General features: G+C 38.4%; 1 long non-coding RNA gene across 1 annotated transcript; it reads right to left on the bottom strand.

The window, feature by feature from the left end:
- Positions 1-3,770: 3,770 nt before the first annotated feature.
- LOC146762037 (uncharacterized) lies at positions 3,771-10,246 on the bottom strand. The gene is made up of 4 exons (XR_014942865.1): positions 10,191-10,246; positions 7,395-8,695; positions 7,001-7,169; positions 3,771-5,587 (listed from the first exon to the last, which is right to left on the bottom strand). It is a non-coding gene; the product is annotated as an uncharacterized LOC146762037 (long non-coding RNA).
- Between the last annotated feature and the right edge of the window lie 1,547 nt (positions 10,247-11,793).

Here is an 11,793-nt window from a genome sequence, read left to right as displayed (position 1 = left end):
GGGAATTGTTTGCTTCCCTCATCAGTATGCAGTGTGTATTCATTCCATACTGTTTTTAACATGTTCACCGTCTCTTGGGGAAAAGGTGCGTAGCTCATATTTGCAACAGAACATTAAAAAGGTGTGCTATCAATTGGTTTTGCTGGCTGTGCACAATTTTTGCTACATTAATTACAGCTACCTTTCTTTTCCACTTGCTTCATGAAGGTGCAAAGTTAGACTCCCACCCAAAGCTTTTGAGCTGTAAATAGACCCCATCTGACAGAATCAGAGAAGAATTTTTCTGCAAAAGTCAGGGCTTAATACCATGTGCCAAAGGGAATGACCACAATGCAGGTACACCAGAGCCATTCCCAGCAACTGTAGGATTTTTGGCAGGCAGAAGGGCAGTGTCTACCCACAGCTGCACATTCATTGGGTCATCTGAGTCAGTCAGTGGCCTTCAGGACAAAAGTTATTGAGCTGTCCAGTTCATTTCTTTCCTGCACAACAAAATCAAGCAGGTTTTAGAGGATTTAATATCCCTTGGTTTCAGGGAAACCCTATATTACCACTTTTAAAAGCAACATCCACTGAACTTGTGTTTTTTCTGTGAAACTGCTCATGGAAGTGTGTAAGGGTGAGTTGAACCACTGGCACAGACTGAGGTGTGCCATTCAGACAGGATTTCTGCAAAGCATTTTATAAAAGACTTCTCCAGAGGGTTTATGAGATGTGTCCATCCATAGGGAGATTGCTGCTGCTTGTAATGCTACTTCAAATCCTCAATAATTGTCTTCAAGTCTATTAACATGAGCAGAAAACAGAGGGAAGGAAAAGGGAAGTTATCTTCCAGCAGCTTGGTATCCAGGGAGTTAAAAAATATGCAGACCATCAGCCTTTGAAAATCTTCCTGCCTACAAGCCATTTGCAGCATCTTCTATTATGTATAAAGTGTTTGCTGGTTTCCGTCTCCAGCTTTCAAGAAGAAAAAAAAAAATGGAAATCTCAACTGACACTAATTGGTTGCAGTCTCAACAAAAGGTCAAGGATTAAAGGTGGAAAAAGCCACAACTAACCTTCTGCTTGCAAAGTTGCTTTCACTACGTGTGGGAGGAAGAATGGTAGATATGTGGTAGGATAAAGTTCATTCTGCTTTATTCCAGAGCTACAGAAATAGCTGTCCCAAGAAGAAGGCCAAAGGACTTCTATGCCCAGGGATTTCAAGTCTTCACCTTTCCTGCATTTCCCTCAGTGATTTTTATAAATAATTACCAACATGCCATTAACTACAGCATTATGCAGCAGCCTTCACCAAGTCAAGCCTTTCCATCTATATCAAGCAGGATAATATATCTCAAAGTCAAGAGGAAAACTGCATTAGGCAACATGATGGCAACTCTGAGCCTTCTGGATATATTGCACCATAAATACTAGCAACCTCTGCATTAGAGCTTTTATCAAATCCTGGGCCTGTATGTAAGAGACTGGGGCTTCCACAAATCAGTAAAATGATACCATAAATCACTCCTTCTGATGTCACATTATTCTGAACTGCCATCCAAAAAGAACACAGGATGGTCAGTAGTTGGTATGATAGATTGAGCAGCCACTCCAGCAGCTTTGAGACATACACTCATCTTGGGTTAATCGATGTAAAGGGAATAAAATATCCAACTCTTTAATACTGTTATTCAAAGCTCCTCTTTGGCAGAGTACTAAAATATATATGGCTAATTTGGAATTCAGATTGCCTTCAACAGCAGCCCTTCTGTGCTTAAAAGTAGGCATGTGTTTAAATGCCTTGCAGGAATGGAACCTAGAAGGGAAAATGGGCCAATAAAGATTTAGGAGTCTGAGCTGACAGACTGACCAATTTTAAATTCAGACAAAGATGTTGCTTTTTGTGTTCAAAGGAGGAAGGCACGTATTGTTCGTGTTTGCTGCTTCGTGAGCAATCATACGTTTGCTGTTGGCGCTGCCCTCCCATAATTTTTTCCCCTATCCTATTAAGGCTGTAGCTAAATTTCCCCTCATAAATCTTTCTCCCCTTAACAATTCAATTGCTTTCACTTACCTCCACCACGATTAGCTGAGTGTGCAATCTCAAAGTGTGTTTCTTCCCAGCATTCAAACTTTTGGTCGTGTGCTGACTTGAAAGCTAATTTCCAAGTGAAATGTACTTCACTGGCACCTCAGCTCCTATGAACATGGTGGAACAGAATGTGAAGCTTCTTGAGAAAGCCTTTATGTAACCAAGAGTGCAGAACAATAGTGATGCATTTAAAAGAAGCATGGACAGCTTACACTGACTCCTATGTAAGCACTGTCTAGCTATGGTTAGCTAACTCTATGGCCAAAAATGAGGTCATTATGGAAGCAGGCTGAGATAAATATGTAGCCTGTATGTAGGTATACATATGTTGTCTGAAATAAAAAGACTTCTGTGGATGTGTAAACCATTACTGAAATGTTCAAAGAATTTTTGCCTACAATTGGAGAATTGTCATCCTTATGCAATCATATCTAAATTCATACCAGCCATTGTACCACATTATACCTTGTACTTCAACAGTTGCTGGAATAATGCACAAACAGGGTCCAAATAATGCTGAATGTAGTTTGATATTTCAGTGCAAACAATGGAAGAAACAGCAACAATTCTGCAAGCACTGATTAACATAAAGTCCAGAGACAGTGCACTTGGGAATGTCTGTAGTGAGCTTTATTTGATATAAAACAACCTTTGAAATCACAGCAGTCTATGGAAATTAAAATAACCACTGTGTTTTATTTTTAGGAGCCAGATAGAATTTGTAAGGCTGGCACGGGAAAGGAAGAAAAGGCAACTCCTGTAAATTTATATGTAGAATGAGAAATTTTTATATACAGAAAAAGAAGAGAAAAAGAAAGAAAAAAGAAAAAAAAAGTGAGTTGAGGAACTTATTATTCCATAGAAACTCCTAGTTTGGAAAAGATCTCTAGTGCAACAGCCAACCTGATCTAGGCTGATGCTGTTTTAGGTGATTTTAAGAGCAGAGACCAGCTGAAGGGACAGGTTATGGAAAAGGATGACATTTCATATAAATTCTTGTACCAAATTAAATTTCTCAGGCTGATTCTTCTGAACTGGATAATACTACAAAAACATGTTTGCTTGAAAGAAGAGTCTCTCACCTAGTAGTGAAAATTAAGGGGTACTGAAACAAAACACTGCATCCTGTGCTTCAGTGACTGCTCCTCCAGGTTTCAGCTATCAAGACAGCTGCGCTACTTACCACTAGCCCCTACAAATAAGATGGCTTCTGATTTTTTTGCCCTATTTCAAGTGGTGAAAATGAGACAGAAGGCCAAGGCATGCATTCTTTTTCATAACACAGTTGGCAAAGCAGCAATTACTAGCACTAATTCCCTCTTTGCTACATTCTCTCTGATGCTAAGCCACTTTTATGCGGGGAAGGAAACCCTCTTGTTGGAGAGTCAGGAAGGAGTGACTGGAAGACAGTCCAGAATCTTCCCACTGCTCACATAGAAAGCAGCATCTTGCACTTGGCTGCTGCATGGATTCCACTCTTCAGTTCTTCTAACATTTTTCTCCAGTGGTTATTCTTACTCACTATTTATGAGTGCTTTGCTGCTATTTTTGAACACACCATTCTTTAACTGGTTCCCACTCTAAATTTCTCAGGAAAAAAAGGCCTTATAAAGCATGAGGGCTCTAATGACTCAGAACATTTTCACCAGGAACCCTTCCTACAATCAAAGAAAAACATAGCAAAGCAAATTTTTTTCATTTGGCTTTGTTTTGTTTTAGTTTATTCATCAGTTAAAAAGGAAAAAACAAATACAGACCACTTGACTGTAGGTTCTTACTTGCAAAGCAGATTGTAATATATATATTTTTTTCATTCTATTTCAATTAGATATTTTTATCTCCATACAGGTAAAACTACATGAACCTGTAAAATAGTTATTATCTGCTTTCTCTCTATTTACTGTTTTTACGTGTTTACTCTTATGTATTTGAATAGCTTTTATTTTGCGATTTTGTAGTTCTGAAATGAATTTCTTACTGAGAAGCATTTTATTTGAATATCTCAAGAAATTCCATAGATTCTATACATGTGCAATTCTTTGTGACGGGGCAGAAGTCTTGTAGCAAATTTTGGAATCCACAGTTCCAGAAGTTCAAGAAAGGATTTTGAGAAATATCCCTTAAATCTGTATATTGGAAACATTTTGAAAAACATAGATTTTGAGCCACAGCACAGTGAAACAAGTACCCATTACATGTCCACAGAATGCATCCTTCTCTCTTTTTGTGTCTTCACTATATTTATTGGTGCTCCTTCACTTGAAAGTGTAATTACCAGAATGTTTTTGCTGTACCTTCACCTTTGCTGTATCAGATTTGTCTTTCTCAGTCTGTTTTTCTACTCTACACAACCTCAGTCTATAATTTCCAAGGGGATTTTCCTTTCCTGGGGATACTGTTTCACATTTCACCGTTTCACCTTTTCCCTCTGCTTTGTTTTATAGAGATTTCTCTACAGATTCTGCCACTGCTTACAGAAAACAAAACAAAACAAAATGTATTCTCTCTGCCAATCTCTTCTCTTTTCCGGCTCCCTAGTTTACATGTTAGAGTTCAGAAGCATACTGAGGTTGTTGTCCATACAGCTCTTACATCTTTCCAGCTGGTGTTGCTTCATGTTTTTGAGAGTTACATCTATGCCACCATTCCAGGGACTTCAGATAAGAGATCATGGAACAACACATGGCACTGATGCACAGTATTTTAAACTGTTAACAGTTTTCTTCGTATCTCTTCCTATTGCATATATATAAACACATAGCACATCCATTTAGTATTTCAGTAAAGGTACGAATGCAGTCTTGCTCAGACTGCCACTGTAATGGCAGATTTTGTTTCAGGTTGCAGGATCTGTCCCTGCTCTCCAACAACAGTGTTTAGATTACATAAACTCCACGTTTAACATGAAGGATTAGAAATGGAAAGAGTAAATACCACATATGTATGGGAAATTGGTAATCACAGCCTGAACCTCTGATTAATCAGCTGAGGCAAGTGTCCGGTCAGCTGTGGGAGCACAGGTGAGAGTAACGTAGCTGTGCTCCTGGAAGGGGTGGAGCTTGACTCCACCTCCTCTAGACCTCATTTAAGGGCTGACCACCACTAAGGGAGCATCTCTTGGAGATTGCACCTTGGTGGAGATTGCCTCATTGGCTCCTAGCAGACTGAAGGCTTCCATATGGGTGAGTTTTTCCTGTAAACAACCTTTTGGGTGTTTATTACTGTCTTTTCATTATTGTCACCGTACACGCATATTTTTATCCCTTTTAGATTTTCTTTTGTTTTTCAGGATTTCTACTCTGTTTTTTCAAAATCTGTATGATCTAGCAAACTGATAATCTGAAGATGTTTAAAATAAGATGTGTTGGAACAGGCTGCCCAAGGAGGCTGTGGATGCGTTCAAGGCCAGGCTGGATGTGGTTCTGGGCAGCTTGGTTTGGTGGTTGGCAACCCTGCACGTAGCAAGGGGGTTAAACTGGATGATCACTGTGGTCCTTTCCAACCCAGGCCAGTCTGTGATTCAATGATAAGAAGGAAGTGCAAATTATTTTTGTTCATACATGAGTGTTTTTTTTTTCTCCCACCTAAGAGAGTCCCTGTATTCAAAAACTCTTCCGATCATTTACAACAAAACAAGATTCTATATTTCAAAGGCTGACAGAAAAATAAACCTGTCAAAATAAATATGGTATTTCAGAAATATAATTTTGCAAACAAAGTGGAAAGTTTTTGGTACTTGTGATGCTGATAACAAATGCTGTTTGTTGAACAAGCAATTAAGCATTTTCCAGATGAAGCATCACTGAGAGCTGTTGCAGATTATTTTTAGCTCCTGCAGACTTTCATAAATTTATTATACCAAAATGCAGTCAAGCAGTGACACCCAGTGGCTTGAGAATTCTTTCTTTGTTTTCTATCAGGGAAAGCTTGCTTTTGGCTCTGGGTTTCAAAGCCAAAAAGGCTTACCCCTCAAAAAAGGGTAAATTTCCATTTGAGCAGGTGGTTAAACTTAGTAGTTAGGTGTAGTAGTTATGTATGGTGATCTGGAGTGCTCTCACTGAATGGGTGACTGTGTGAAATAGTTTAATCACCACAAGAACAGATGCTATTCAACTCTATGTATTGTGGAGCTTGCTCAAGAAATCCACTCACATACAACTATGTAGGTAAGCCATTAAGCTAAGGGTACACCTGTAAATCTGTGCTTAAAATCCTTTACATGTCAGGGAGAAAGAGAATTGTTCAGTTTTTAAAGCCTCTGAAATGCATGGATGAAAAACACTATGTAGTTGCAAAATCTATTAATATTTATGATACCAGTAAAATATAAATAAGTAGTAGTATTAGTATTGGAGGCTAGGATGACAGCTTGACATTCTCAAAGTCATCTGGAACTTAAACCACAAAATAAACAGAAGTTCTGCCAAAACAGATTTTCCTATTAAAGGTGACCAAACTATAATTTCCACAGAGGCATACCTTGAAGATAAATTGTCTGCCTAGCATGAAAAGTAAATATAAGAAGTCTTATTTAGCAGTTGCTGTGTATTGGAGGCAAATAAATTTGACATTTTTCTTTTTCAAATCAATTGCTTTACTTTATCAGAAATAAAAGGAAAACATTTCAGTCGCATCATATTAAAGGCCTTTTAAAATCAAGTCCAATAACTGTTTTCTGGGCAGAGTACATTTAAATTATCCAGTGACTAAATAAAATTAGGATCAACTCTTCTTCAAAGATATTGCTAATATCACTGAATGTTACAGAGTAGTTCAAAGAACAAAACAAAAAAAACAACCTATAATATGATAATAGCAATCCAATGCATGCTGCTCTCGCTTTCTGCAAGAAAGAAGTTATTGGATTTGAAGGAAAAAAAATACTAGTTTGAATTGCAGTTTCCAGATGAAGAGAAATCTACTTACTTTGGCTTCTGCTTCCTTGCTTTGGCTGCAGACAGTGCTTTTATTCAAGCTGCCATGTGAATGATGATTTCTTTTCCACTCAGCATCCATCTACACCTGTTGTCTAACTGTGCCCTTAGTATTGCCCCATCACAAAGGAGGATCAATCTTGACAGTCCCTTTCACTGCACTTTGAAGAAACACAGAATTTAATGAAACTAAGCTTAATACAAACTTTAAAAGCCTGAATTTCAGAAGTGTAATGGAGAGAAAATACCATTACCACTAGGAAAGCCAAGTTAATTGATATTCAGGAATACTCATTCAGGGGTCAGTATGATTTTTACGAAGAGAGATGAAAACCACAATAGAGCACTGAGGAGAAAAATTGCAATGGGAACCGATCGTGGCTTACTTGGGTGTCTGTTGGATAAGCGCTCCAGTTTCGGGGGTTGTCCCAGGTATAGGACTGCACTCAGTGACTGCCTTCTTCTTTCCCCTTTGCTCTTCTTACAGCTAAAATGGCAAAGGACTCAAAGCAACTGACTTCTTTGCAATCATCTTTCTTAGTCATTTCACTTCAGCATTTTAAATGGAGGAGTTCTGATACAACTGACAAAATGGATAGGAGTATTTTAATATCATTTTAATGGAGAACCAAGGTGTGGCTACCTCTTGCCAGGGGGATCTCTTCTCTCCAGGAAGGACTTCTTAATGGCTATGTGCTCCAAGTTCCACGAATGTACTTGCATCCTGCTGGAGATTGATGGGATGAGGATCAGCACAATCACAGCTGTTGACCTTCAGGATTTGTAATCTGATCTTTCTACAGCTCTGGAACACTCTGTATAATGTTATTTTTGTTAACAGGTAGTTTAATTCATGCATGTTTTGAGCCCAATTTCATGTTCGTACCATAGTTTATTAGCAACAAGCAGAAGAGTTCTTTCTGTGCCTTGCTGAAGCTGCAAGAGAGTACTAACCAGACTTCCCTTTCTTTGTGTCACAAAGATGCTTCTTTGTTAGTTCATCATAACCAGATGGTTGTTTGGAAATTAAGAAGTGTGGGAGCTACAGTACATATACTTCAGCATATGGGCTATATGATCTAATAAAAGTTTTATTAACTGAGCTCAGGAAAAAGATAAGGAAGGCCCTACCCCCATAGACTCACACATCTCAGCATTATTTCTCAGACGTTTGTTATCTGCCTGGGGCAAAATATGCAAGATGGGCATGCATCACATCATTCCTGAAAATATCAGTGTATGCCTACTAAAGGCAATTTTTTTGTGAAAGGCAATTATGACCTATAGTCTATACTCTCATAGCAACGTTAGCAAGTAGTAGCATCTAATTAGAAATTCATAGCAGCTTCCAAGCCAGTGGTCTGAAAATAAAAACATCTATAACATCTATTGTTGAGGTTTTTCCCTGAGCTGAATACCTCTTCTTGTATTTTCCTTCTTTAGAAAAAATTGCAGTAGTGTGTTTGGTTTGGACAACAGATGCTGATACGGCTTGTTTTATATTGAGGTGCCAGCTGTTCCTTATGTTCCAAAAACAATGCCAAACCTGCTGTTAGGAGACTTATTATCCAGTGGTAAGTTGTTCCAAGTGGGCAATTATTCTCAGTGAAGTTTTTCCTCTTTTTATGGATGCTTGTTTTTCTGCCAGAGGTCGCTGCTGTTACCGTTACCTGCAGTGACTGGATGTCTGGAGGAATAAGCCATACAGTGTTATAGGAGGCAGAACTTCAAGTGAAAAGCAAACAGTGCATTAAGCAAAATGAGTAGTATGTACTTCTATAACCATAGCTACACTGTCACTTCCATTAGTTCTGCAGAGGAGGGGAGGACTGCAGTGCCAACACTTTTACAGAAAATCAGTTTGGCTTGGCAGAAGCAAAAGCTCTTTCCCATTTGCAGAAGTGCTTTCCCAGCACAGTAATAAGACAGAAGTTATGGTGACCTTGCAAATAAAACCTCTGTTTTGCTCTTCCTTTCTCTCCATTTACATTTTCACAAACAACCAGTTCAAAAAAAGCCTCATACATATTTGAGTCCTTCTCTCCTTTCTAATTTTTCTTCCTTCATCTCAGCTATAACTAACAAAAACCAGTTTCTGTGGTGGTTTAGATCATCTAACAGAAACAGCATGGGGCTCTTCCACAATATCTGGTAGCTGCCAGATACATGGAACCTAACCCTCCAACCCTAAAACACCTATTGATGAGTCTGGTTACCCCAGAAGTAGGTATCTGAAGAGTCAGATCCTCATTTTGAGTTATGTGAAAATCTCCCACAACCCAAGTTCCTAATTGTGTCTCCTGAGGGAGTTCAAAATATACATTTTATATGTTCTGCAGTTTTAGAAAAGATCATTTCTGTAACATGTATGGCTCTAGCCAGAAAATAATGACATACCAGGAGTTTCCTCTGACTTGCTTTCTCTGTTTCTACAAACAAAACAAACAAACAAAAAAACTAACTTGTTTTCAAATGAAGATAATGCATTTTCTGCAGGGATCAAACTATGGAAATATCAGCTTAGCAGACACCAATAATTCAGTAGTCAATATCGTTGGTTCACATTTTTCTCTAACACCCAGTCACGAATGTTGGGTAAAACTGCAGCTGCATCTGTTTATTTTAACAAAATGCAGCCCAGCAAACATCTGATCCTGATCTGCACAGCTGTCTGCTGGAAATGACTCATTCTGCTGTGACAAAGATGGCAAATGAACATCAGACTCTGGAATAAATAAGTCATAACACCATCTCTAATCTTCGCTGTTTCTCTTAAACCCAGGTTGAATTTAACCATTTTCATGAACATTCCTCTTTCCTGAAGTTATAACATGTAATATCATCACTGAAAAGATTCAACTGGCTAAAGAAACTACTTAAAGACTACTCATTGAGGCTTCATGATTTATAAAATTTTCTCTATAATTTCTGCAGTATAGCATCTCTTCCCTTCAAGTGAGAATACCTGTGAAAGAATTGTTATGCCACATTAAAATATGAAAAGCACACATAACATTAGGATGGGCACTAGGAGTATCAACACTGCTTTGGGGGTTGGAGCTTTATGATCCTTGAGGTCCCTTCCAACCCAGGTCATTCTGTGATTCTGTTTTCAAACTAGCATACGTTAATCATGCAGGCTCTAGTTCGATAACAGGACAAATATCACATTCAATACTTACCCTGTTTACGTCTGGAAGAAAGTAATTCAAAACAGAGCACCTGCTAATGTTCTGAAAATAAAGCAAAGCCCATTAATTTTCAGGTAATTCACCGTCCCTTTTTCAAGTCAAAAATTACATTTCTGTGGGCAGTAAAGACCTCAGGAGTTTTTAGGTCTGCACACACACACACCAACTCTCAGCTGAACATTCTCTTTTAGCAACATAAAGAAAGAAACAGCTTGAATGTACAAATAAAAATATCCCACAAAAAGCTATTTACATGAACAAATCAGAGCTTGGTGATGGGAAAGACATTTAAGAACACTCTTATTTTTTCTACTTAAATGTTGAGGGGGTTTTTTGCTCCATAATGGGAAAGCTGGACAGGAATATATGGTTTACTAAATGACATATCTACTGCATGAGGAAAGGAAGTATTTGGCAGTTAAAGTGGTATTGCTTCAAATCTGTGGGCTTTCACAGATGTTTGGAGCGAGCAATAATAGTTCTTCACCGAAACACACACCTGAAGTGGATGCTGTTATTGGGGACAACTGCCTTCAGCTGCAATGACCAAAAAACATAAGCTTTCTGAGAGGAAAACACAAATTACTACAAGTAACACAATAGGAATAAAAGATTAGGATAAAAGAGCATAAACATGAACCATAAATTCTTTTCTGGTTCCTACAGGTGAATGTTACTGTTGTCTTAGCCAGGGCCAAAACTCTGTTATTCCCCCTCCAAACCTGTTTGAGTGTCCCAAGAAGCAATGCTGCTAAATGTTACCACCTGTGTCTCTCGTACATCCCTATTAATGTTGCTAATGGTTTCATTTTGTCCTGTAACCTCTTGCTTATATAGTGCCTTCAGAGAAAAACCTCGATTCTTACTGTAATGAGCTTTTTGGATAAAGTTTCTGGCTTGAGCTATGCTAAAAGGTAAACAGTTTTGATATTCCAGAGTTTCTGAGACAGTGTGTGGACAGACTTCAGAAAAAGACTGTATGACTGTAAGTAGGTTGAAAACAAAAGGAAAGTACAGTGCTACGTGGGTTGCTCAGCACTTCAGTAAGTACTGAGTAAGTCTATGGCTATGTTTGGTTAGTCTGTGGTTGGTTATGCCTCACAGCACAGAGACTGAAACAACTCCTGCCCCAAGCAATCTGGAAACTAATGAATTGCAGCATACTTGACAATGATTGAGCAAAATCCCAGAGAATATTCTAAGGAAAAACAAAACTGTTTAAAAAAAATCCAGCCTATAGTAATCAGGAGACACTGAGTGAGAAGGCTGCTGTTCAGAGGAAAAAGTTTCTGTATTTCTCAGTGTTAATTTCCTGGTAGGAAATTCTAGATTAAATGCAGAAGAGAGCTAGAAGAGCAAACGTAAGGACAAAAAAAAACTTACTAGGGAAATAAAAGCTGCACATGGAAGCGTAGCAAAACAAAGAGTTCATTCAGTACTGGATATCAGTAAACAGATATTCAACCAATTTCAGGAAAACAGTGCTTTATTGCATGTATCAGTTATTGGGAAGACAAACTCAAACACCTAAACATTCCCTCTCCTCCTTCTTTCCCCGGGGTTTATTGATGAACATGATGCCATATGGTATGAG

Source organism: Coturnix japonica, chromosome 2, assembly GCF_054131305.1.
Source record: "Coturnix japonica strain WE chromosome 2, WE-NBRP24, whole genome shotgun sequence".
Taxonomy (NCBI): Eukaryota; Metazoa; Chordata; class Aves; order Galliformes; family Phasianidae; genus Coturnix; species Coturnix japonica.
This window is presented reverse-complemented; position numbering and strand designations above follow the sequence as displayed.